This window comes from Peromyscus leucopus, chromosome 6 (genome assembly GCF_004664715.2).
Source record: "Peromyscus leucopus breed LL Stock chromosome 6, UCI_PerLeu_2.1, whole genome shotgun sequence".
In the NCBI taxonomy this organism is placed as follows: Eukaryota; Metazoa; Chordata; class Mammalia; order Rodentia; family Cricetidae; genus Peromyscus; species Peromyscus leucopus.
Window position 1 is genome coordinate 129,691,827 of NC_051068.1, and position 24,802 is coordinate 129,716,628.

The 24,802-nt window shown below is 38.2% G+C and overlaps 1 protein-coding gene and 1 pseudogene across 11 annotated transcripts in view; one reads left to right on the top strand and one right to left on the bottom strand.

Moving 5' to 3' along the window:
• Lrrc7 (leucine rich repeat containing 7) overlaps positions 1-24,802 on the bottom strand; it is a 479,632-nt gene that overhangs the window by 291,221 nt on the left and 163,609 nt on the right. The gene's annotated exons all lie outside the window — the stretch shown is intronic.
• On the top strand, positions 11,095-15,325 carry LOC114707619 (annotated as a pseudogene).

A 24,802-nucleotide genomic window follows, 5' to 3' on the forward strand; every position in this document is an offset into this window, starting at 1 on the left:
CTTTTGTGGTTGGACTGGTGTCTCCATTTCTCTCTTAGTAGCCTGCAGAGTACCTTCCCATAGCAAAGAGACTAGAACGAACATAGGGGTGAGGGTTCCGTGTAGGCACCAGCTCCACCCTTCCATGTTGGGTGCTGTCCTTGGCAACGGGGGTCCCACTTTCCAGAGAGCTTAAATTCACATATTTTTACGTTTGGCCCCAGGTGAGCTATGCCTACCTCTGAGCAGGAAACAAAGGCACATTTCTCCATGTATTTTAAAAATTCAAATTAAACAGGAAAAATACCTTTTCCCCATTTTTCAGAGTAGATTATTGTTCCTTTAGCATGAGAATATGACCTACATGCTGTGAGTCAGTTTAATCATATTTTAATCACTCAAAACACAATCTTGTGAACTATATCAGATGCTGTTTGAGGGTTGGGTCCACATCTGGCCTGTTCAACATGGTGTTTCTAAGAATTAGTATAACATCAGGTTCAGAGTAGATATATAAAAACATTAACGGTATAAATAAATAGTTATGTGTGCTAAAGATGATTTAATTTTCTAAACTTGTATAGTCTTTACAGTTTTAAACCAACTTATAATCTGTCATCTTGGGGATATCTGTTTCATGTATTTTCTGAATTTTAATGATAAAACATTTAAGCGTTAGTGGGTCTGTAATGTGTGTAGGCTCACAGATCTGGCTAGAAACTTCACATGTCCTTAGGCAAAGCCACTGTAAGTTGACTTGCCTTAAATCAACTCGATGGGAACCAACTACCAGCTAAACATCCAGACACATAACACTGTCATTCTTTCACAAAGACTCAGAAACAATAAACACATGTGATGGGTGATTTATGCACAGAATACAGATACAATGTAGAAAAATGAGGTACTACCAAGGGAGATAACTTTGGTCGCTTTACTTAATTGATTTAGATCAACTTATTTGGTCAGTTTAAAATAACTTTTAGGCAGCAACTACTTTGTTTAGCTACTACAACATCAAAAAGGTAGAAAGGAGAATGTGCTTTAGAAACAGAGTATAATATAAGACACAAGAAATCATGAACATGTCACATACATGCTACATATAGAAGCACATATTTGCTTTTTCTGAATTGTGGTCACAGCCTAGAATACATCAAAGCCAGGCAGCCTCACTCCTGGAACTTTGTACACTGACTAAATAACAATATGATTTTCAGCATTACCCTATATTTATACACATGGAAAAGGAGTTACATCAGGCATGGGGTGAATGTCATCTCAGCATGTGGGAAGCAGAAACAAGAAGACTACCAGCTCAAGTCCAGTGTGGGCTACACAGGGAGACCTGCTCTCAACAAAGACAGAAACAAAATTCTTAGATTCTTGTTTTTTTTTTTTTTAAATTTTTTTTAAGGTATTGAAAAGGTCAAAAAGAAAATAGGAATGTGTTTCTTTTGGCAAGGCTTGTACAGTATGTTTCTTTGAAGTCAAAGATAAGAACTTCCTTTCTGGGTTCCCACAACACTGCATGGTTTCCCTCCCTCTTAAATCCTGTATGTTTTTTATTCTGAGTTGAATGCCTACAGGGGATTTTTTCTTGTCTATAATCACAGCATGTAGTCTACAGCTACAGCCTCTCTTTCAATACTCTACCACAAACATATGAGCAGCAGCGCTTCCTAGCTAGGCAGGCCTAATCCAGGTGAAATCATAGGAAGATTCATCTTATTGCATTATGCAAATCCAATACTATTGAACATTTATGTTAAAAAGAACTGTGGTCATCTGAGAATTGTATGTGTATTAGTCCAAAAGTGAGACTACATGTACCAAGTGCCTATTGGTGCTTCTTCACTCTCTGTAACCTAAGACAGTCTCTGAGTTGATCTTGCCTAAGATGCCATACCTAGTAAGGCGAGGGGCAAAAGAGGGCTCACTCTTTCCAAGGCTTTCTATGATATGCATACTGTTTTAATCATCCACACAGTCTTGCACTTTTCAAGTGACAAATGTTCCTAGTTTTACCTCTGGGAAACCTTTTGCTTCACTAACTGTGCCATAGGAATATGGAAGTCTGCCAAGCTCTCTTCATGTCCTATTTAGAAAGAGGCATCTTTAAAACCATTACTGAACCTTAAGCACATCTCTGAAACCTATAGCAAGGGCTGTCTCTGTGAGGAGGGGGATGCTGAGGAGCTTAGCAGAGGCTGGTTCTGTTTCTGACTGGTGAAATGCTCACATTTAAAAGTTCATTAGATTTTGTGGGTTAATTTTTATCTTAATATTATAATACTTGAGTTTTATATATTTTGTTTTTCTTCATCCCAAGAAACAGAATCATCTTGCCTGGATCACTGGGCTGTTGGACAGGCCTTCTCTTGGACTTCAATGCTGATGCTGATACTATCAGTAATCAAAACAAGTGATCAAAGGAGAGCAGATTGAGTGTTTGGCTTCAAGGGGCGCTCATGGATACCTCTACCAGCATCGATAGACAAGCTTCTTCTTAGCAGAACTTCAGGGCTTCTGTGCTCTCTGCAGGAATCTTCATCAACTGACTTCAAAGAACTTCTTTCCAAAACGATTCCCAGTATAAACCATCACCCCTGATTTCATCTTCAACTGCTTAATGAGGTGGTTAATTTAAATAAAAGTCACTCCTCTACAGCAGACCTTAGAGGTATTTGCAAAGTCTCTGCTTAGAGTCTGTGCTTTCATGGTTTATTTTCTTGTTTTGATTTGTGCTTTACTGTTCTTGTTTATGAAACTCAGAGTCATCTTTTATTGCTCCCCCGCTGTGCTGGGTATGTAGTTATATGCTAGGAAACACCAAGGAATAAAGGTGTTCCTTGAACTAATGAATTCGTAGAAGAGCAACAAGAAATAAATATTGAAAAGAGAGCCAAGAAATTAAATCTATAATTTGTTATGCTACCTGCTATGAAATATCAGTCTGAAGCGTTTATATATTTATATATATTTACTACAGCTAGTGAAATCAAAACAAATAAAATATGATTTTGTGCATTAATTAACATATTGTCTCCTAAAATCCACATGTATTCTTCAGGTCTAAAAGTTTCACTGAATCTACATTTTTCCTTTTAAAAAAACTTTCAGATTGTGGTGGTGGGTATCAAACTCAAGGTCTCATAGGACCATCACCAGATTATGTCTCCAGTCTAGTCTTCATCTTTCAGTGACAGTTTTTCCCAGATCATATTCCTGTACTTCACCTTTTCTTTAGAAATAACTTATCAAAAATTAGAATATTACAAGTTCATAGAGGTTGTTATGGTTTGAATGTTTGTGTCCCTCCAAAATCCATGTTGGGGCTTAGTTCTTCGAGGTGGGGTCTTTTTGGAACTATAGTGGCACTTTCAGAAAATATAGCTATAAGACAGCGTGAAGAAATGCTCAATATCAGATTAAAAGTGTCCAAATGTCAGGAGAAAGTTATGATTCAATAATAAATGGTTCCAGTCATGTTTCTTGAAAGATACTAGCTTCTAGGAAAACAGCTAACTCCATCCAAGAGTAAAATGAAACAATTAACTTCTAAGCCTTAGCATTTTTCAAGGAGCCAACTTCTCCAAGGTAAAGATGTGAAGTTTTGCCCTAGTGTTCAAAGATTTGCTGACATTTAAGGTACAGGAAAAAAAAAATGGAGCATTTCTGTCAGAAAGAGCCTGCTTTGTAGGTAGAATCTTGTGTGTGAGACACACCTCAGTCTAATCACTTATCTAGTCCTTGAATAAATTATTCAGGTGATTTTCTTGCATCTTAATATCTCTTGAGAAGTCTTAAGCTGTAATACAAAGTCAAGATGATGACTCATCTTAAAAAGTTATCATGAGAAAGTCTGTTTCAATATGATCTTTGGGAAGTCAGAGATAGCTAAAGTCTATTAAGTATGACAAATGCTTTCCTAAATAAAAACTTGGGTATATAGAAGTTAATATTTATTTTTTGAAAAATATATGCTTCTGTGGAATACTCCACATCTTCAGAGCTGGGCGGCATTTCAACATGAGGTGTCTTATGCCCTGTGTTCTCCCCTTTGTGAGGAGAAGACCCTATTTCCGTTATCCCTTTCACAGGGCAAGGTAAAAATGTTCCTTCCTTTTTATTTTGTACAAATGACTGAAAGAAAGCAGTTTCAACAATATTTCTTGGTATTTTATGTTCATTCATCAATCATAACTAGAAATTTCTGATACTGCTTGTGTTTATTAATATTTTAATTAATGCCGATGATGGTTATATTCATGCCTTCAGGACAGTTAGATCAAACACTGCAATTGTGAGACTCACCAAAATAAACAGGGCTTGTAGTGATAATCTTTTAATCAATTAAGTTGCTCTGGGTATAAATCTAGGCAGTTACTTTATAATTGGGAAGATTTTAACAGTCATGGAATGTACAAGCCTGCCTCATGTCACCCTAAGGCTAAAAGGAGAGTTAAAACAAGAATTCGAGAAGCTGTCTACAGAGGAAGCCCTGGCATAGAGAATGCAGCCTCAGACTAAGCAACCACTAGAAAAGCTCATGAAAACACAAAATGGCTGAATCAGAGATCATTTTAAAGCTGGACAATTCTGTTAGGATTCAGAATTGGAGTTTTTTTCACCATTAGTCTATGATGTGGGATAAAAAGTGCAATTTCAAGCAATTCACAATATTCTGAATATTTAAGCACCCATCTTGATTTGTTTTGTAAGTAATAAATTCCAGAAGCAGAATTGGTTCATTATTAGTGAAAGAAAATTGTTACTGATTAAATTATTTAGAAGATGATTAAAATTCAACAGAATTTGAGAGAATTAGGAGAATACAACCAGCAGCAAATGCATTGAAAAGCACTTGGACAAAGAAGGGATGTGGTTCCTAGACTAAAAAGGGCAGGTTCAAACGGTGGGTCCTAACAGTGGACAAAATGTGATTCATGTAACTGTAACACTGCAGCTCTGATCAGTCTTAAAATTCATACAAGATGTGTATAAAACTCTTCACCAGCTCCCTGTTGCTTTCATTATCAATTACACAGTTTTGGTCACTGATTACACACTTGGACCCAGATGGTAATCTCCTCTTGAACTATACCCAAATGAACCCCATATGCCCTCACACTGTGCTATCTCTGTCTTGTCAGGAGGTCTCCTACCCACTCACTGCTCCTGGGTTATGCTTCTAAGGAAGAAAAATATTGTTCAACTAACGCCAAGGAAATAAACTCAAACAAAAATTCTCTCCTAAATACTCCTGAGGATTAAATAAGGTCTTATGTAATTCTCCCCTGATAATATGTTTACTTCACAATTTCAGGACCTCAAACTCTGGCCTTATTTGGAAGATGTAATTTTGTAGATATGATGTTATGATTGGTTATACTTAAGTAAGGTAGACCCTCCTCCTGTAGGACCAGTGTCCTTATTAACAGAAGTTTATGTAAACGGCCATGGAGGGACAGGATGGAAGATGCACAAGGAGGGCCATCAACAAAGCTAGGAATAGATATGAGCTCCCATAGCCTCAAAGGGAGAAGCAGTGTTACCACCTGGACTTTAGCCACCTGCCCAAGAAAGATGAAACTGCACATTCCAATACTAGGCGGTTCCAGTTTGTATTATTATTATTATTATTATATCATGGAAACCCCAAGGAACCACTGCAACCATGTTCTTTAGCCTCCAACCCAAGGCAGGTAGCAGCCCTTCTTCGACATCTACAAAGCTGATGGTCTCATGCCAGACAGACTTGCTGTAGCTGTCTGCTAGTCAGTATGTTGGGGTGACAGCTCTGAATTGGGCTCTGTAAGACCTTAATTTTTGCTCTTAACACATCACCAGCATTGCATAACAGTCAAACAGTGAGCAAGACCATTTTGTTATAGGTAACTGGATACACAAAGACAAAAGTTTCATTTTGTCCTAGGCTCACCCGCCTGTTGAAGATGGTTTGTAAGTATGATTTCAGATGCAGATAAAAATGTCCAGTGAGAGCATAAAATAAGTCACTTGGAAGAACATGTATGAGATCACAGAAAGACGACACTAACTGTGCCCACTCATTCTCAGAAAGGCATATCCAGGAAAAGAGCTGACTTCCAGTGTCCTTAGCCAACCTCAGAGTGACTGTCATAAACCACTTATACTTAAGCAATTTAATCCAAAGAATTAAATGGATCTTAGAAGTGTTTTGAAAATGACTTGACAGATGTCACACAGAAAGGAGTGTATCTCAGCAAGAAACAGGAGCTCCCATGAGAAGCAAGAGCTTTGCATGGCAGTGGAACGTGATGGAGAATGGAAAGAGAAGATAGAAATCACATGCTTTAGAAAGTACACTGCCAACCACTAGCCTGTGAGCTTCATCAGCAGGGGGCTTTGTGAGAAAACATTATCTCTAAGACAGAAGAAATAACAATAACCACAGAACTATTTAGGTATGTCAGACACACTACTTTGCTTAATCAGAGCCTTTTTTCTATTTAAAATTTCGTTTGTTGTTTAGTTAATATATAAAACTAATGCATGCATACAAATAAAAATGTAGGAAGTATAGAATAAAGAAGCATATACCATTCCCCATACTTCCAACATCTATAAAGAAGGCACTGATATGATGGGATACACCCTTCCATTTATTTAAGGTGGTGTCTTAAATACATACACCTAACTTCCAGGCACACATATAGTTAAGATTAAACGGAATGGGAAGTCTTGAAACCATATACACAGAAACAGACTCAGCAAGTTGTACTTGTATATATTTATGCATACATATATACATGTATGTATAAAACAATTGTAATCAAAGAAAAAGAGGCTAGAGCCGGCGGTGGTTGTGCACGCCTTTAATCCCAGCACTCGGGAGGCAGAGCCAGGCGCATCTCTGTGAGTTCGAGGCCAGCCTGGGCTACCAAGTGAGCTCCAGGAAAGGCACAAAGCTACGCAGAGAAACCCTGTCTCGAAAAAAAAAAAAAAAAAAAAAAAAAAAAAAAAAAAAAAGAAAAAAAAAAAAGAAAAGAAAAGAAAAGAAAAAGAGGCTAGCAACAAGAGTGGAGGGCAAAGGAGGGGCTCAAGGGAGGGTAACTGGGAGGAGCTGGAAGGAGGAATGGAATGGGAGGGAGAAAAAGGGTGTGGTTCTATTTCAATTAAAAACATTAAAAAGGAAAAAAGATTAAGTATGTTTTGTCCCATGTTTTTTTCACTTAGCATTACACTGTGAGCATTCTCACATATGTTCCTTGGAGTGTATTTGTGAGACTGCAAATACATTTACTAATTTTTTGAACAATGTTCTCCACACCCGAGGAGAATATACAAGTTATCATTTCTCCACATTCTAATCCATGCCCTGATAAACAACTACAAACACACCTTCTTGTCCATCTACTGCATGAAAAGGATTTCAAATTTCACTACCAACAAGTACTGCAGAGTTAATTCTTTCTGCCAACTGAGCCTACTTGGAGTGTTACACATGTGTACCCATCTCTGAGCCACTGTCAGCAGCTGTTGTTATCAGTGACTAAACTTCTGTCAGTTTGATGATGCAGATAGTAATTTAAGATTTATTTTTTGCTTTTTAAAAAAACTTTTTATTGATTCTTTATGAGTTTCACATGATGCATCCTGATCCCATTCATCTTGCTCTCCTCTCCCTTCTCTCTCTCCTTTCCCTTCTCTCTGTCCTTGCAACAGCCCCCTGAAACAAGATTTAGAAGTAAAACAAACAAACAAACAAACAAACAAACAAACAAAAAACCCAACACACAAATCCAAACCAACCAACTAAACAAAAACAAGTAAAAAATTCTTTCCATGGAAGCTGTAGTGTGGCCCAGTGAATCACACAGTAAGCCCTTTAGTCCTTACATCTTTACTTGTAAGTGTTCACTGCAATGAGTCATTGGTCTGGTTCAGGGCCTCTGGCTTTTGCTACACCCTTGATACTGGGCCCTCATTGGATTCCTCTTGGGTATTTTATTGTTGTCTTGTGTCATGGAGATCAAATCTCTGTCTTTAATAATGTTTTCTTCATCTATGCATATAAGATCAGTCCATTGCATTATGTGAAGCTTGCTATCTCTTAGAAGCCTACTCTTTGCTAATGAGAGACAGAAAAAGACTGATTCCAGAAGGGAGGGAAGGTGGGGAGGAACGGGGAGGAGTAGAGGGAGGGGAAACTATAATCAGGATATCTTGTATGAGAAAAGAACTTATTTTAAATAAAAGAAAAAAAGGAGAAATGTCACCGAAAAACAATAACAATAAAAAGGATTTAGATATAAGTAGTAGAGTGATGTCTTCTAAAATATAAGATTAAAAAATCAGTTTATTGGATAGATTTAATTCAAAGGGGTACAAATAAAACAAGAAACTGCCATTCTATCAATCACTGCCTCTCAACTTCAAACCAGGGAATTCCCCACTTCTGTCCTAGAGGAGATCTGTCAATCTCACAGGTTTCCAGTGTTTTGGTTGTACCATCTACTGTGCAACACTCTTCTCTGGCTATGACATCACTGTTGTCCTCTGGCATCTTAGCAGGCTTGCCAGCAGGCTATCAGCACAGGTTGCCCCATAGAGAAGAGGAAGGACTCAAGAGGCCTTGCCTCTCTTTGAGGGCTTTTCAGGCAGTTAAAGGCTGCTAAGGAAGAGGACTCATGAAACCTTCTCAGAAGATATATAGGCATTAATAGATGCTGAAAGAGACTTTTGGTGGGAAGCAATGTAGCTGCCTATAACTTGGTCATGTTGCTGTAAGTAACCCTATCCCAACTTACTGGCTCAGTAGGCTAAAGGTGAGTGGAATTGGTTCTTTGTTTCTGTCATTGCTGTCCCACCCATGGTAAACACATGGTTTCTCCATGCCTCCTCAGGAAAAAAGTTTTACAGTACTGTGCATGTTGATAAATAGTCTCACTCTTGGTTTTGTTCCAATGGAACGTGGATTACCCAAATGGAAGTTTTGGAAATTTGCTATTTACCATGGCTTTGGAGTGATTTCATTTATTGTAAGAGAGTCCTGCAATAATCAGATAACTGCTAAATCACAGCATTTAGAGAACTGATAAGGCATTTCTTTATATAATTTTCTAGTTGGTTTATTAGGGGACACATATTTGCTAATCATGCATAAATGGAGAGGAAAATATTACCAAATTTTTATTTCCTGCTGCCACTTCAGATGGAGATATCTCTCCTGGCATAGTAAAGGAGACGTATTTATTATCTCCTTCTGCTTATTTCAGAGTTATCATAAACATCGTTAGATTCTTTTGTAAAGCTTATAATAAATATGAATATGACATAAGGAACAGTCTATTTCACCATTTTAGAGATATTTTTCATTTTTAAGTAGAAAGAATAAACACATATAGTTGTATAGCCTTTCCATAAAATGATAAATGAACATATTTTCTTTTTTAGTGTTAAAGTTTAGACTTCAGTCTCATAAGACTTTTCCCTGTGAGTGTTTGGTCGCTTTCAAGGCTCTCAGTGTTCTTTGACAAGAACAGGGTTTACACAGGTCCTCATTTTTCTCCTCCCCAAATGTGATCCTTCTAAGACGCTGCCATCTTTGTTCACTAATCAGCTGTCACCTCAGTCTTCAGCTGTGGAAGCTCCCCTCACTCCCCATTTTCTGTCTTCCCTGCTCCACGTCAGGAATGAGTCAGATTGCAAATGTGGCTCTTCTCTTTGTGCCACAGTCAAGGTGCTGCTTTCCCTCTGGGCCCCACTTGAGCAGATTTTCTGTTGGGTTCCTTGGATTCTGCCTGGTAAAACTGTTAGCCTCTTCCTGGCTGGTGCCTAAGTATGAAGCCTCCGCATCTTCTACACTTTTTTGCAAATATTTTCTTTTGCCAAGAAGGACCATCATTGTCTCCTTAAATTGGAGGAATTTTGATCACCCCGCTTCACTACAGTTTAAATGTCAGTCCCTTAGCAAACCTCACCACATTCCTGTAAGCTTTCTCTGCTCTCAGATCAGGGCCTAGACTTGTGCTAAATGGCAGAGCTCAGTCAGAGGACATATTGTGAACTCAGCTGCTCATCCTTAATCAAGACAGAAACATTCAGTTTTTTTTTTTAACCTTTAGTGTTTTTATGTACATTGCTAGACATCACATTTGGTGACATCTAAATGATGAATCATTTTTCCCTGTAATGTCTTCCACAGTAACATTTATGTTGTAAATAATACACTCTCAGGATGCAATAAACACAACCATACCCCAGCTCAACTTCCTGTCACAGTAGAATCTCTTGTCTTTCTTAGTGAATGTATGACTCAGAAGTGCTTTTCTACTTTAGAAAAAGGAATGCATGATATTTAAAAAAATTTCTTTGTGATATGTTACAATTATACTTTGAGAAATATAGGAAAGTAGGAATGTTTGGCAAAGTTGAAGGCATTAGCCTAATAATATTTTACTCAGAAAGATTTCAACAATGATGGCCTATGGTATAATTCTTCAAAATAGCCTCTAATCTTTGAATGGTTAACTTGGGAGTAAAACTTGTCAAGCATTATTGAATAAATGAGACTCATACACCAAATTATTAATAGATATTTGCTGAGATATTGAATAATATTTAAATACATACATTTAACATGCATAAATACCTTCCAATGACAATTTATTATAAAGACACCAAACACACTTTAAGTACATAAGATTAAATACAATTATTTCTTGGCTGATAAAGTACTTTCTTTGCAAGCCCAAGAACCCAAGTTTGATTGCCAGAGCAGTGCTATTATAGCAATGGGGAGATGGGACTAGGAAATCTCTGTGGTCCTCTGGCAACCAGCCTAGCTTCATTGCTGAACTCCAGGCTAATGAGACACTTTATTTCACAAAACCAAGTGTACAACATCTGAAGAACTAGGTAAGCTTGACTTCTGCCTTCATGTGCAAATGAGCTCTCAAATATTCCCAACCCCACAAGATCGTTTTCGTTCATGATGGCAGCAATTTTAGTCTATTTTTTTTTGTTGCTGTAGCAGAGTACCTGTATTTGGTAATTTGAAAGAAAGTAGATTTTGTTGGTACTGGACTTGGAAGTCCAAGGCCCTATCCTGGTGTGCTGCTCCCAGAAATGGCCTCTTGCTGCTGCCTGCACTGTGAGAAGAGAGAAAGCAGGTTGGGTGTGCAGAAGGTTGAGAGAGGAAATAAGAGGGTGAGTGCAGGAGGCTGAGACCCAATACCAAGCCACTTCTAGAGCAGCAGATCCTCTCCTAAGACCTAACTCACCCTTTCACAGCCTCCCTACTGTTCAGTACTGATGCATAGGGACCAACCTCAACATGAGTTTCAGAGTCTTAGCCTAAGACACACTCAAACTACAATATCAGCCTTAACTGATGAGGATACAACCTGGTGCATGTGTGGCTGCTCCAAGTGACTAACATGCAGTAGGGCCTGTGATTTTCCTTTTGCTTATGTTCTCCACTTTGTGGTTCTCTGAAGGAGAGGTCTTTTTTTTTCTTCTGATGCTGCTCATATATGTGAATATTGGGTAGTTATACAATCTGAATTTGACTAGCAGTTTGAGGGAACTGTTTTTACATTATAGCTATCCATTGAATTTAATTTTCCTTATGATAATTCCCTATTTATTAGCAGAAAGCAGAACACAGTGTGTTCTCTAGTGATTAATGTCTTGAATAATCCAATTCATAGCCACCACTGTGCATAATTTAAACTTGTTTTTGACAAAACATAACTCGAGGGATTGACTGAAATGGCTCAACGGGTAAAACACTTACTCTGGAAGCATTAGGACTTTAGGTGATCTCTCCAGCACTGGTAAAAAGTGGGGCATGTGGCAGATACCTAGACACCCTAGAGCTTGGGGGTGGGGCAGACACAGAAGAGTCCTAGGGCATTACTAGTCAGCCAGGCTACTCAGGTTGGAGGGCTTCTGGTTTAATTAGAGAAACCTGTGGCAAAAAATTAAGGTAGAGAGTAACTAAAGAAGACATCCAGCATTGCCCTCTGGCTTACACACACACACACACACACACACACACACACACACAAACACACACACACACACAGGCATGTACACACACCTGCAGACACACATGTACTCATACACACAAATATGACTTGATATTTTGGTAACTTTGTTTTCATTAAATTAAATGAGCTATGAAGTATCTAGCATAATGAGTCATTCAGCTGCCCCGTTAACCAGCAAATAGCTCACTTCTCTTTTAAATTTAAATATAAACACTATTAAGTATAACTGAAAAAAAAAACTGAGCACAAAGGCCTGCATAAAAATTAATTGATATTCTGAAAGTCTCAACGTAACCTTGTGCTCTCTGATGTTGAGCTCTTTGAGTCTATGCAACTTCGTTCATTATGTAGCTGCTGAGACAGCTTGATCGAAGAGACATAGTCTTCAGTTGTTCTGACTCTTGGATTTAGGAATATTCCTGACAGTCTATGAAGGATCTATTGAAAGCCTTAGTGTGACCTTCCATGACTAACATCTTTATTTTTGTGTTTATTTTTATTTTAGCCTGTCTTCTGCTAGCCCCATATGCTGAAAACTGTATGAGTCCCATCATTATAGCTTCTAATCCAACTGGCCTCCCTCTATCTTTCCTTTTCCAAGTTGGAAGAAACAACTTGATGCACTTTCCCTTTGGCCTAATCTGACATATTCTTTTCCACCAGCACCATGTCTCTTCTGGTTGCCATAGTGACCAACCTCTGCTATGATGCTTTTAGCAATTCTCTTGATCCCTTTTTATTTTTCTACAGAGAAATTTTGCTTTATACCTAGTAACTTAAATTATTCTATTTTAGGCATAATTACAGTCTGATTTTCTTCTCTAAGGTATTTCTCATTGGGCATCTTTCCCTAGGACCTGCTTCTTTCCACACTGTTAAGAGTCCTTCAAGAACCTCTTCCTGCCTCCACATTTTCATGAGTTACCAGGGTCCACTTACACATTTTACTTCTCAAACTGCCAAGATTCAAATCTGTAATTCCTATTAGCTTATTAAGTAAAGTAGTTTGGTTCCCTTCTCTGCTCCCTTTCCTTTCATACAAACTGTCCTTGGGGGTGGGGGGCTTGCCTTTACAACTGACAGACTCTAACCCAGTATGATGTTTTAAACAAAAATAGTCTTCTCCCTCTCTAAAAGTGGTGCTATTCATTTCCCCTAAGCAAATGAATACAATAAAAGTCCATGAATTAAACTAACAATGCACGTACTGAAACAGATAATACTTAAGAAAGAATTACAGGTTTCAATGTATTTGGGAACTTGAGTTCACAATAAAAGGAAAAACAGAAAAGCAAGAAAACACTTGCAGACAAAATCTACCAGAGAGCCTATAAAATACTCAAATGCTGATCAGAATCAGCTTTGGAGCCTGGGACAGAGTATGAGGGGTAAATTCAGGACCCACTCGATCAGATCCCCCAACCCCAGCTCTCAGAACATATGGTTCAACAATCAATGCAGTATTCTTTGTTATGATACAGCACACTTTCCTTTATCTGTGGTCTCAACAAGATACAGAGGGTCTAGCATAGGTATTTTAGTCTTCATTTGGCGCTTGTGAATTTCCAGTAAGTCCAGGCAAGATTTTATACTCTTCTGGCAAAAAATAAGGCAGTTTTTCCCCAAAGAGAATAACAGAGCCCACTGAAAGAAGTGTTGAGTCCCACTTGTCTTTATACCTTTTTCTAAAAAAACCAAAACAGTAAATTCATGTTTAATGTTTCTCAACTTTTTAGGTCTCTGATGCAAAACTTTCAGTATAGAAACTGTGCAGTGCAAAGATTAACAGATGACTTGTTTAAGAAAAGACCTGCCCACAAGGTGGCAGGCTTGTACAATCAGCTTTGTTGGGTGGCCTGTGACCAGGTTTCCAAGAGAGCTAGGAGTTTCCTTACACTGACACCTAGAGACAGGAGGCCAGGGATTGCCCTCTTAGGGAAGGGAAAGGGAACACAGATAAGCTAGGGCCCAGAGTCATAAAGCTACATTAGGTGAAGCTGTGTGGATCATACAGAACTGGCAGGTTCTAAGGGAACAAAAGACGCTTATGTAGACTACAGGAAAGGAGCTGAATGTGAAGACATATGAATTTGGCATGGACATATTCTGAGCCAACACTCCTAGGCTGATATGAAGAAGTAATTTTGATACTCTTGTTAAACATGGTGTCTTGGAATTTTATGTCATCAGTGAATTCTGTATTTTTTTCTGTTTGGGCGTGTACTCCAGTTATGTGTTTTTTAATTTTGCTTGGTTTTCTTTTTGGCCGGGCGGTGGTGGCGCACGCCTTTAATCCCAGCACTCGGGAGGCAGAGCCAGGCGGATCTCTGTGAGTTCGAGGCCAGCCTGGGCTACCAAGTGAGTTCCAGGAAAGGCACAAAGCTACACAGAGAAACCCTGTCTCGGAAAACGAAAAAAAGAATCACTGTGAACTGACCAGAAGGCTCTTGTCCTGATAAAATCAGTGCAAACTATTCTTAAAAAATATGAAAATCGCGTCTGGCTCCCGCTCTCACAGCCATTGCAGTACATTGAGCTCCATAGAGACAGGGCCGGGGCCAGCGCGAACCGGACAGGCACTGGGCGACTCTGTGCCTCGCGGAGGAAAATCAACTAAACACGGGCAAAGGAGATCCTAAGAAGCTCAGTGGCAAAATGCCCTCATATGCATTCTTTGTGCAAACTTGCCAGGAGGATCATAAGAAGAAGCACCTGGATGCTTCTGTCAACTTCTCAGAGTTCTTGAAGAAGTGCTCAGAAAGGTGGAAGACCATGTCTGCTAAAGAAAAGGGGAAATTTGAAGACATGGCAAAGGCTGACAAGGGTCGTTATGAGAGAGAAATGAAAACCTACATCCGCCCCAAAGGGGAGACCGAAAAGAAGTTCAAGGACCCCAATGCACCCAAGAGGCTCCTTCGGCCTTCTTGTTCTGTTCTTAGTATCGCCCCAAAATCAAAGTAGAGCACCCGGCTTGTCCATCGGGGATGTGGCGAAGAAGCTGGGGGAGATGTGGAACGACACCTCTGCGGACGACAAGCAGCCCTACGAGAAGGCTGCCAAGCTGAAGGAGAAGTACGAAAAGGGTATTGCTGCCTACATAGCTAAAGGAAAACCTGATGCGGCGAAGAAAGGGGTCATCAAGGCTCAAAAGAGAAAGAAAAAGAAGGAAGAAGAAGATGAGGAGGAGGATGAAGAGGATGAGGAAGAGGAGGAAGAGGAAGACGAAGATGAAGAAGAAGATGATGATGAATAAGTTGGTTCTAGCGCAGTTTTTTTCTTGTCTATAAAGCATCTAACCCCCCTGTACACAACTCATTGCTTTTAAAGAAAAAAATTGAAATGTAAGGCTGTGTACGGTTTGTTTTTAAACTGTACAGTATCTTTTTTTGTATAGTTAACACACTACTGAATGTGTCTTTAGATAGCCCTGTCCTGGTGGTATTCTCAATAGCCACTAACCTTGCCTGGTACAGTCTGGGGGTTGTAAATTGGCATGGAAATTTAAAGCAGGTTCTTGGTGCACAGCACAAATTAGTTATATATGGGGATGGTAGGTTTTTTTTAATTTTTTTCATCTTCAGTTGTCTCTGATGCAGCTTATTATTACGAAGATAATTGTTGTTCTGGTAACTGAATACCACTTTGTAATTGCAAAAAAAAATGGCAACTGTTTTGTTGACATTCTGAATGCTTTTTTATTAAAAAATATGAAAATGGTGCTAATTATTAAATGCATGTTCTTTGTGACACTACACTTCTCAGCAATTTTATTTGCCAGATTAAACTAGTTTTATGATGAACTTTATTGCTTTCAGTGGATTTAAAAAATTATTGAATTAAAAATAAATCTTATATCCATAGTGGTGATCAGGGACATAAGAAGAGAGAAAAAATGAGAGAAGAAGAGACTGAGAGAAAGCTTCTCAAGGACTGTGAATGCAGATTGGGGAGATGGGGTAATGTATCCATTCTGTAAGTCTAAGAGAGCTCTCTCAAGGCTAACATATGTGTGCTGTTATATTTGGTAATATAGGTGTCAGAGACAGGATATTCACACATCACACATGTCTATTCATCAGATATGGAAAAATGGACACTGCATTTCTTCTGGTATGACAGAATAAGAAATACACAAGATCAATCATGTAATAATCATGTCTTAATGAATAACTTTAATCTGATAATGAGGACATGATGAACAAAACTATCAACCAGGACCTGGAAAAGATGATTGGCTGAGACCAAACACATTCCTTAAAGGAAAGGAATACTGTAGACTAAAAGATTCTGGTCATTATGCCTAAATATAATGTATAAACACTAATTAGATTAAAAACAAAAATACCAATATGCATTTGGGGCAATTTGAAATTTTAATTGAGTACATATTGAAAGATAAGGAAATAATACAAATTTTCATAGGCTCAATAGTGGTGCTGTAGTAATAATAAAAATATGTATTTATTTCAAGAAGGTCACATGAAATATTTAAATACTTAAGGTAATAATGTCTGCATCTAAAAGAGAGAAAGCTAATGTGGTTGACTGTTGGCAATGAGAGAATGCCAGGTATATGATAACTGAAGATTTATTTTTCACAGATTCGAAAATTTCTGAAAATTTAGAAAAGAATTATTACTGTCACAACGTTTCTTTTTGTTGCTATTCAGCCATGTAACTTCAATAAGCCATGATTTTGTCTATATTGACGGGAACTGGATATATAGAAAGAGTAAAGCATAGGAATATGTTAATAATGAGAACATGAAGTAAATAGGCAAAAAGAGTTCAAACCACTGATACAGATACTTTACTTGAACCAATATTTCCAACTTTGAAAATTTGTCCAGAATTAAACATGTATAAATTCACATATGACTATTTCTAAAAGCAAAGGGAATACAGAAAGCTTAACTTGAAGCAATGGAGGATTGCTTAATGAATATATAATGCACTTTTAATAGAATATTATTCAGCAATTAAAATGATATTACAGATGGATACAATAAGAATATTATAAGCTATAACAAATAATAAGATATTTGTGATTCAGCAAGCTGGCCAAATGAAGATGCCTGGTGTTTAGCTTTCCCCAAACAGAAAGGACCAAAACAACAGCATTTCCACTGAGAGTTTCTCAAAGAGAGCACTGGAGAGCAGCAGGGCTCCATGGTTTACGACCTGAGTGGTTCCCTCTCCAAGAGACAAAGATCTCTGCATCTCTCTGTCACTAAGATGCTCTGTGGACATTGTGCCATATTCACATACAGCCATTCCTGGGCTGGGCCTGCAGTTCTCTTCTCCAGAGGACAAGTGCCTGGAAGCATACCATTTCCTTCATTTGAGTGGCTGCTATTTTCTTGGCATGCAGATCCAGGATAGAGCTGTAGTTGGGATGCTCATGATCAAGCAATGCCCTGTTATTCAAGGAGCCACAGCAGTGCTGTGTCCTGATCTCCAGGGGTAGAGCCACATTCACTCCCTACTAGGCTTGAATTACTTGAACTATGGGAGGGAATTCTAACATCATAGCCAGTGGGAGAATTATATCTACAATGCAGAGGGGTGAACCTGCCCAAGATCACAGGTTCCACCCTAGTTCTCAGACACCATAAGTTTTATGCCCTAGAGCAGGGTGCTCTGTTCTTGTCTTTGGCCAGGTCAGATGTAACACCAATATAGATATCCTCAGTTAAACCTCTCCACTGTAAGAATGAAGGTGGGTGATCTACAAAGCTTTGTCACTAAAACCATGTTGGCCTTACTACCACCTCCACAAACTCCTGTAGCCAAGACCAGTAAGCACCACAGGCATGGCTTACACGTGTGATACCAGAGAAGTTGCACAGAGATTAAACTACTGCACCCACCTGAACCAGAGGCCATGCACTCCCTGAACTGATCTCAGAATCCTTTCAAAGACATGCATTTTCCCCTGTAAAACCATTGAATATGATAGGAGGCAGTTGTTCCACCAGATACTGACACAGTAAAAACAGAACACTAGGCCACAAGGAACCTGGCCATCAGCTAGTAAATTACGCTGAAGGAAAGGACTTAAAGCAATGATTTTATGAAGAGTTCTCAGAATGCAAGAGAAATCAGATGATTCAATGAAATCATCAAAATCATGATCTGAATAAGAAATTCAACAGATATATATCACACAGGCAGAATTTGATGCTGAAGAAGCCAGTGAATACATATTAAGTAAAATACAAATGAGAGTTTCAGTAGCAGACTAGAGCAGATAGAGAAAAGCTTCTGGATATGAAGAACCATCTTTTGAAACAATCTAAGTGGGCATGAAGATTAGAAAGAGTAAAGGAATACACAGAATTTGTAGAATACCCATAAGTGAACATTTTTACATTATGGGAATTCCAGAGGGGGAAGAGAGAGTGTGAATCACAAAAAGATTATTTAAAAGTTTCTTATATTTTTATTTTATTTATAGCTGTCTGTAGAGCCTAGGCTGGGCCGAAGCTCAGGGTACTTCTGCCTCTGCCTTCTGAATGCTATGATAACAGGCATGCACTTCTGTGCCTGGCTGGACAGAAACTCAATGAGAAAGAGAAATGGACATTCAGAAACAGGAAGATAAAAGGATTCAGAGTAGATTCCACTCAAAAAGGTCCTTTCTCAGATGTAATCAGCTACCCAAAACCCCAAGCCAAGCCAAACCAAACCAAACCAAACCAAACAAAAAACCCAAACCAAATAAGTATAATTATGGAGGTACCAAAAGAAAAGTGTTCAGTCACAAATAAGCAAGTCCCCGTTATATTGTTAGCAGATTCCTCAGTTCAGAAGAAAATGGGTTGGCATACTCAAAGTGTGGGAAGAAGACTCCTGACAGCCAAAAACACCATACCTACCAGAACTGTCTTCCAGAAATGAAAGAGAAAAAGCCTTTTTCAGATAAGCAAATGTGGAGAAATTCATGACCAGCAGCTTAAGCAGATTCCTAGAAGAGTGTTTCACCCGGAAGTAAAGATTATTATGCCCCCAAAAATATCTGAAAACATAAAACCCAAAGGCAGAGGTAAATCTATAATCAAAATCAACATTAAAATGCCCCATTACCTTAAGGGTAATGCCTCTCAAATTTCCAGTATATATATATATATTAAAAGTAAAAATGCTAGAAAATAATCACTACAACATATAAAAGAAAACACAGTATAAAAGCTACATGTCAGAAAATATTTGGAAGAGGATGGTAAACAATGCCTATATGTAATCAAAATTGTTATTAGTTTAAAATAGTCTTTGTGTAAGATATGGCAAATGCACAGCAGGAAATGATAGCTGATACAAAAATAAGAAAGTAAGAGAATTTAAGCATGCAGCAACAGAAAAATCACCAAACCAAGAAGTTAAACGACAAGACAAAAGAGGACTAATAACAGAAGATCCACAGGTTAAAGAGAAAACAGCATAATGCCCAAGAGGGAACTCCTCAGAAGGTGAAGGGATTTGACCTGCCAGAGAAACAAATCTAATCTTAAATGAACAGAAAGGAACTCTAACCACATCCCTCCTCCAGGAGACTCAGTTTAGCTTTAAGGTCGCACACAGGGTGAAAGTGAAGGGATGGAAGTTCTTTCATGTAAAGAGTACAAAACAGCACAACAAATGAACCAGACAAAGTCAGAAGCTGTTCTGAGACAGAGTTGATCAGTGTGATAAGAAGGACACCTCATCACAAGGACCTAACAAAAACATATGTATTAGACCCAAGTACATACACACACATATATGTTGACATCAGAGCCTCTAGGCATGTAAATCAAATGCTAGTGGATATAAAGGAAGAAATAGAACATAACAAGAGTAAGGGCATTCAATACCCCATTTAACAATGGCTAGAACAAGACAGAGAACCAATAAGAAAATGTTGGATTTGAACTGCATTCTAGATCAAAAGGGACTCAGGAGATGTATAGAGAACTTCTCGTTCAAGAACAAAAACAAAATAAGAACACCCCCCAAAAAAATCCCACCAACAAATAAACATAAACCCAAGTCCACAAAAAACAACAACAAATAACAACAAACCACCCCCGAAGCAGAAAGTCCCAACCCAGAAGCCTGTGGGGAGCATTTTATATCTAAACCAATAACAACACAGGAGAGATTAAAGGAGTAATTTCAAAAGCCTTCAACAACAACAACAAACAAAACAAAACAAAAAACAACAAAAACAACCCAGCACTAGAGAACTTGGCAGGTGAATTTTACCAAACAGTCAATAAAATAGTGTTAAATACTTCTTAAATTCTTCTAAAAAATACAGGGAGATGAAATATATTCAAAACCATTCAGCAAGGCCAGGAACACCATGATACATAAGCCAGGCAAAAAACATAGAGCAGGAAACCATAGGTCAGTATCTTGGAAGAATATCAGAAACTCCGCACAGCTGGGAACGCAGCTTGGTGGGTAAAGCACACATCATGCAAACATGAGGATTCTGAGTTCAGTGTCCAGATCGTATAGGAAACAGCCAAGTGCCCATTGCTGGGAATGTGGAAACTGGAGATCCCAGGACTCAGTGGCAGCTGACCTAGCTCAATTGCTGATCTCAAGGTTCAGTGAAAGACCATGTCTTAAAAAATTTAGGAAGACAACTGATGTCAGTCTCCAGCCCTTACACTCATGTACACACATTAGGAAACCAAATTTCTCAATGTCAAAAAGAGCCTACATCATAATCAGAAGAACATACCCCTTGTAAAGTCATTTACAAACGTGTGCAACAGTCAATGAACTACTTCACACTTCCAGACTGAGTAACAGAACCGTGGCCTCATCCCAGCTCACACAGAAAACAATTTGCCAAAGGTCAGCATCACTTCTTTGAAACAACTCAATATTATAGATGTAGAAGAAAAATTCCTCAGCCTAGTAAACTCCACTTAAGAAAATTCCAAAGCTAACACTGTTATCAGTAGTAAAGAACTAAAAGCTTTCCCACCAAGCTCTGATATTGCTATATTGGCTTGATTTAGTGTTATATATTAGTCAGAACAATAAGAAAAATAAAGACAAAAAAGCAAGAATGGTTTATTCTGTAACATTTTTATGCAGACAGTCTGTTATGCACTGTGGTTTCAGATGTGCAATAATTTGTACAATGTTTTATTCCCAAGTATGCCTTTAAGCAGAACAGATGTGTTTTCTATATAGTTCCTTGCCTTAATAAATATGTAATATAAATTTAAGCAAACTTCTATGTTGTATATTTATAAACTACAAAGTAAAAATTAAAATTTTGTGGAGTTTGTATTTTGCATACTCAAGGTGAAAAATAAGTTTTAAATAAACATATAATATTTTATCTGAAAAAAAGCAAGAATGTATCAAATAGAAAGGAAAAACTAAAATTACTTCAATTTGCAAATGATATGTTTCTGTACATGGAAAACACTAATAATTCAATAAATGTTAGAACTAAGAAATAAATTTAGTCAAGTCACAGAATATAAACTCATATAAAAATGTTTGTCTATGTACAAGTAATGACTTAGGTAAGAAAGAAACAAAGGATATAATTTCATTATAACAACATCAAGATAAATAACAAGAAATACCAAGAAAAGTGTCGGTAGGGCATTTATACCCATGGCATCACACAGATTTAACTCAGCCTCTGTCAAAATGCTGTCAGAATTCTTTGCAGACATAGAACAAATAATACCAAGAAAGCAAAATAAAGTTGGAGACATTAGACTTCCTGAATTAAAGTCATATCACAAAGCTATACTATCAAAATAATCCAGGGCTGAAACAAATGAGTAAACATGGACCAATGGGACTAAACAGAAAACCAAGGGAAAAAAAGGCTAACCAGTCCTTGATCAGAATACCAGAGGAAGTAATGAGTAATGGCTACTCTCTTCAACAGATGAAGCTTGGAAAATATATTTTAACTTTCATTCTTCTCTCATGCATTACATCCTGACTGCAGCCTTCCCTCCCTTCACTCCTCTGAGCACCCTCTTCCCATATCCCTTCTCTCCCTGATCTGCTGCTTCTCTGTTTTCTTTCAGAAAAAAAGCAGCCCTCCCAGAGATATCAAGTAAATACAGCAGGATAAGATGCAATGAGACTAGGCACAAATCCTCATGTCAAGGTTGCATGAAGCAATCCAGTAGGAAGAACAGGGTTCCAAGCATAGGCAAAAGAGTCAGAGACACCACCTCCAACTCCCATTGTTGGGGGTCCCACAAGGACACCAAGTTAAACAATCATAAGGTATATGCAGAGGACCTAGCTCAGACCCATGCAGGGTCTGTGTTTGTCGCTTCAGTTTCTGTGAGCCCCTACGAGCCCTGCTTAGTTGATTCTGTGGACTGTTCTCATGGTGTCCTCGACCTCTCTGACTTCTACAATCCTTCTTCTTCTGTAGAGTTCCCCTGGTTCTAATTAGTACTTTGCTGTATGTCTCTACATCTGCTCCCATTGGTTGCTGGATAATTCCCCTCTGTAAACAATTTGACTAGGCACCAATCTATAAACATAGCAAGACATCATTAGGAATAATTTCATTAATCTTTTTTTCAGTCATTTGGTTCTATCCTAGGTCTCTCTGGGCTGTCCTACCTCCGGCTCCTGGCCATTAGGCAGTGTCAGGCATGGGCTCCCTCTCATGGTGTGGGCCACAATAAAATAAAATAAAAACAAAAACAAATAAGTTGGATATTGGGACTTACCCTTTGTGTGTGTGTGTGTGTGTGTGTGTGTGTGTGTGTGTGTGTGTGTGTTCATACTGAGGTATCTGAAATATACTTGTTGATTTCACTACTGAATTGCAGATATTTTAAATTTATTTGACTATAGACATGCATTGCTTGATGGGGTTTCTGTGACAGCTACCCCACTTTATAACAAATTTTCTGTGGTTCTTCATGAGTAAAAAAAAAAGTAATTTGGGTGTACCTTAGCATAGATAAATCAGGTTCTTAATTAACAAAGATAAAGAAACATAAACTTCAAATAACAAATCACATTATTCTTATTTTCTGGATAGTTTAAATAAAATTACTTCACTGAGTTAATCTTCTACTCTCTTCTCTGACCCACAGTGGATAACATGTCATTTCATTGGAATGTGAGGAAACTTGTCTTCACAGAGACAGGAACAAGGGCCAATTATAAGCTTAATTGCATGTGTAACAGGCATCAGGATCCTTGCCAGGCTTCCACTGAAGGGTTTTGGATTAAGAGTCAGGAGATCTGGACTCTAGTCCCATCTCTGCTGTCAAGCAGACACGTGGTTTAAGCCAAATCACCTCTTCTAAATATGCCTTCAACTATAAATAGAACAGTTTCAGACTGTTAGGATTATCTGACTTTATTGCTTCCTAAACACACAATGCATTTTTTTAAAATGACTATTTCTGCAAAAATTTACCTAGAGTTTTTCACCTGGAATATTTCTTAGAAACTAGTTACCTTTTCACATTTTCAGGTTCACAGATTATGTCCCAAACTCCTGAGTTGTTCAAAGCCATTCTGAGACTTCAGAATTCATTTAACCACTATAATAATGTCCATGTGATGTCCAAAAAACTCACTCTACAGAAGTGTATTTTCAGAGGAGCATGTTGGTTGCAGCCTAATCTTCATTCACATCTACATTTTAATTCAAATATTTTTGTTCTTAAAAGGTGCATAGAGCCAGACATGCTGGCATAAGCTGGAATCCCAGCACTCAGAAGGCTGAGATAGGCAGCTTCCTGCAAATTCAAGTACTCTCTGTATTATAGCAAGATCCTGTCTAAAATCAAAAACCAAACCACAAAATGAGATAGAACCAAGTCTTTATTTATTTAGTAAAAATTAGAGTCAAATATTACAAATATATATTAATCTTACATCTCCTTATTTTATTCAAGAAATGGATCTCTTAATATATGCTGTGGGATGTTCTGTATGTCCTGTGGGAGCCCTTCTTGGGTTCTTTGTGGCGTTACCCAGCAGGTCCGCATAAAGGATGATTAGGACCATGGGCCTGAGTGCAGATGTCTGAGATGGTCTGCACTTGGCTGTGCTGGGGAATGGTCTGTATGTCAATTTGTTCTGATTGATCAATAAATAAAACCTGATCGGCTGTGGCTAGGCAGGAAGGATAGGCGGGACTAACAGAGAGGAGAAATAAAAGGACAGAAAGGCAGAAGGACTGTGCTGCAGCCGCCACCATGACCAGAGACACTCCAGCCGCCGCCATGACCAGCAGCATGTGAAGACGCTGGTAAGCCACGAGCCACGTGGCAAGATATAGATTTCTAGAATGGGTTACTTAAAGATATAAGAAAAGTTAGCAAGAATGGGTTACTTTAAGATATAAGAATAGTTAACAAGAAGCCTGCCACAGCCATACAGTTTGAAAGCAATATAAGTCTCTGTGTTTACTTGGTTGGGTCTGAGCGGCTGTGGGACTGGTGGGAGACAGAGATTTGTCCTGACTGTGGGCAAGGCGGAAAAACTCAAGCTACAAATATATTTACTTAATACAATTCCTCTCTAGATTATGGCTTTGTTCATCAACATAAAACAGTTTTTTTTTTTTAATTTTCTAGCATATAGGTCTTAAAATAATGACTGTTTTATATTAACTCAACTTGGGCAAGATATTGAGGTCTTTTAAGTATTTAGTAGGACATTCTTTTTGACTTGATTAGAATTGCTGGTATTTATCAGTGACCAGAGGTTTTGTTGTAATCATTTGTATCTTCCTTTGAACAACTGCTCGTTTTAGAATTTTAAACATTTAC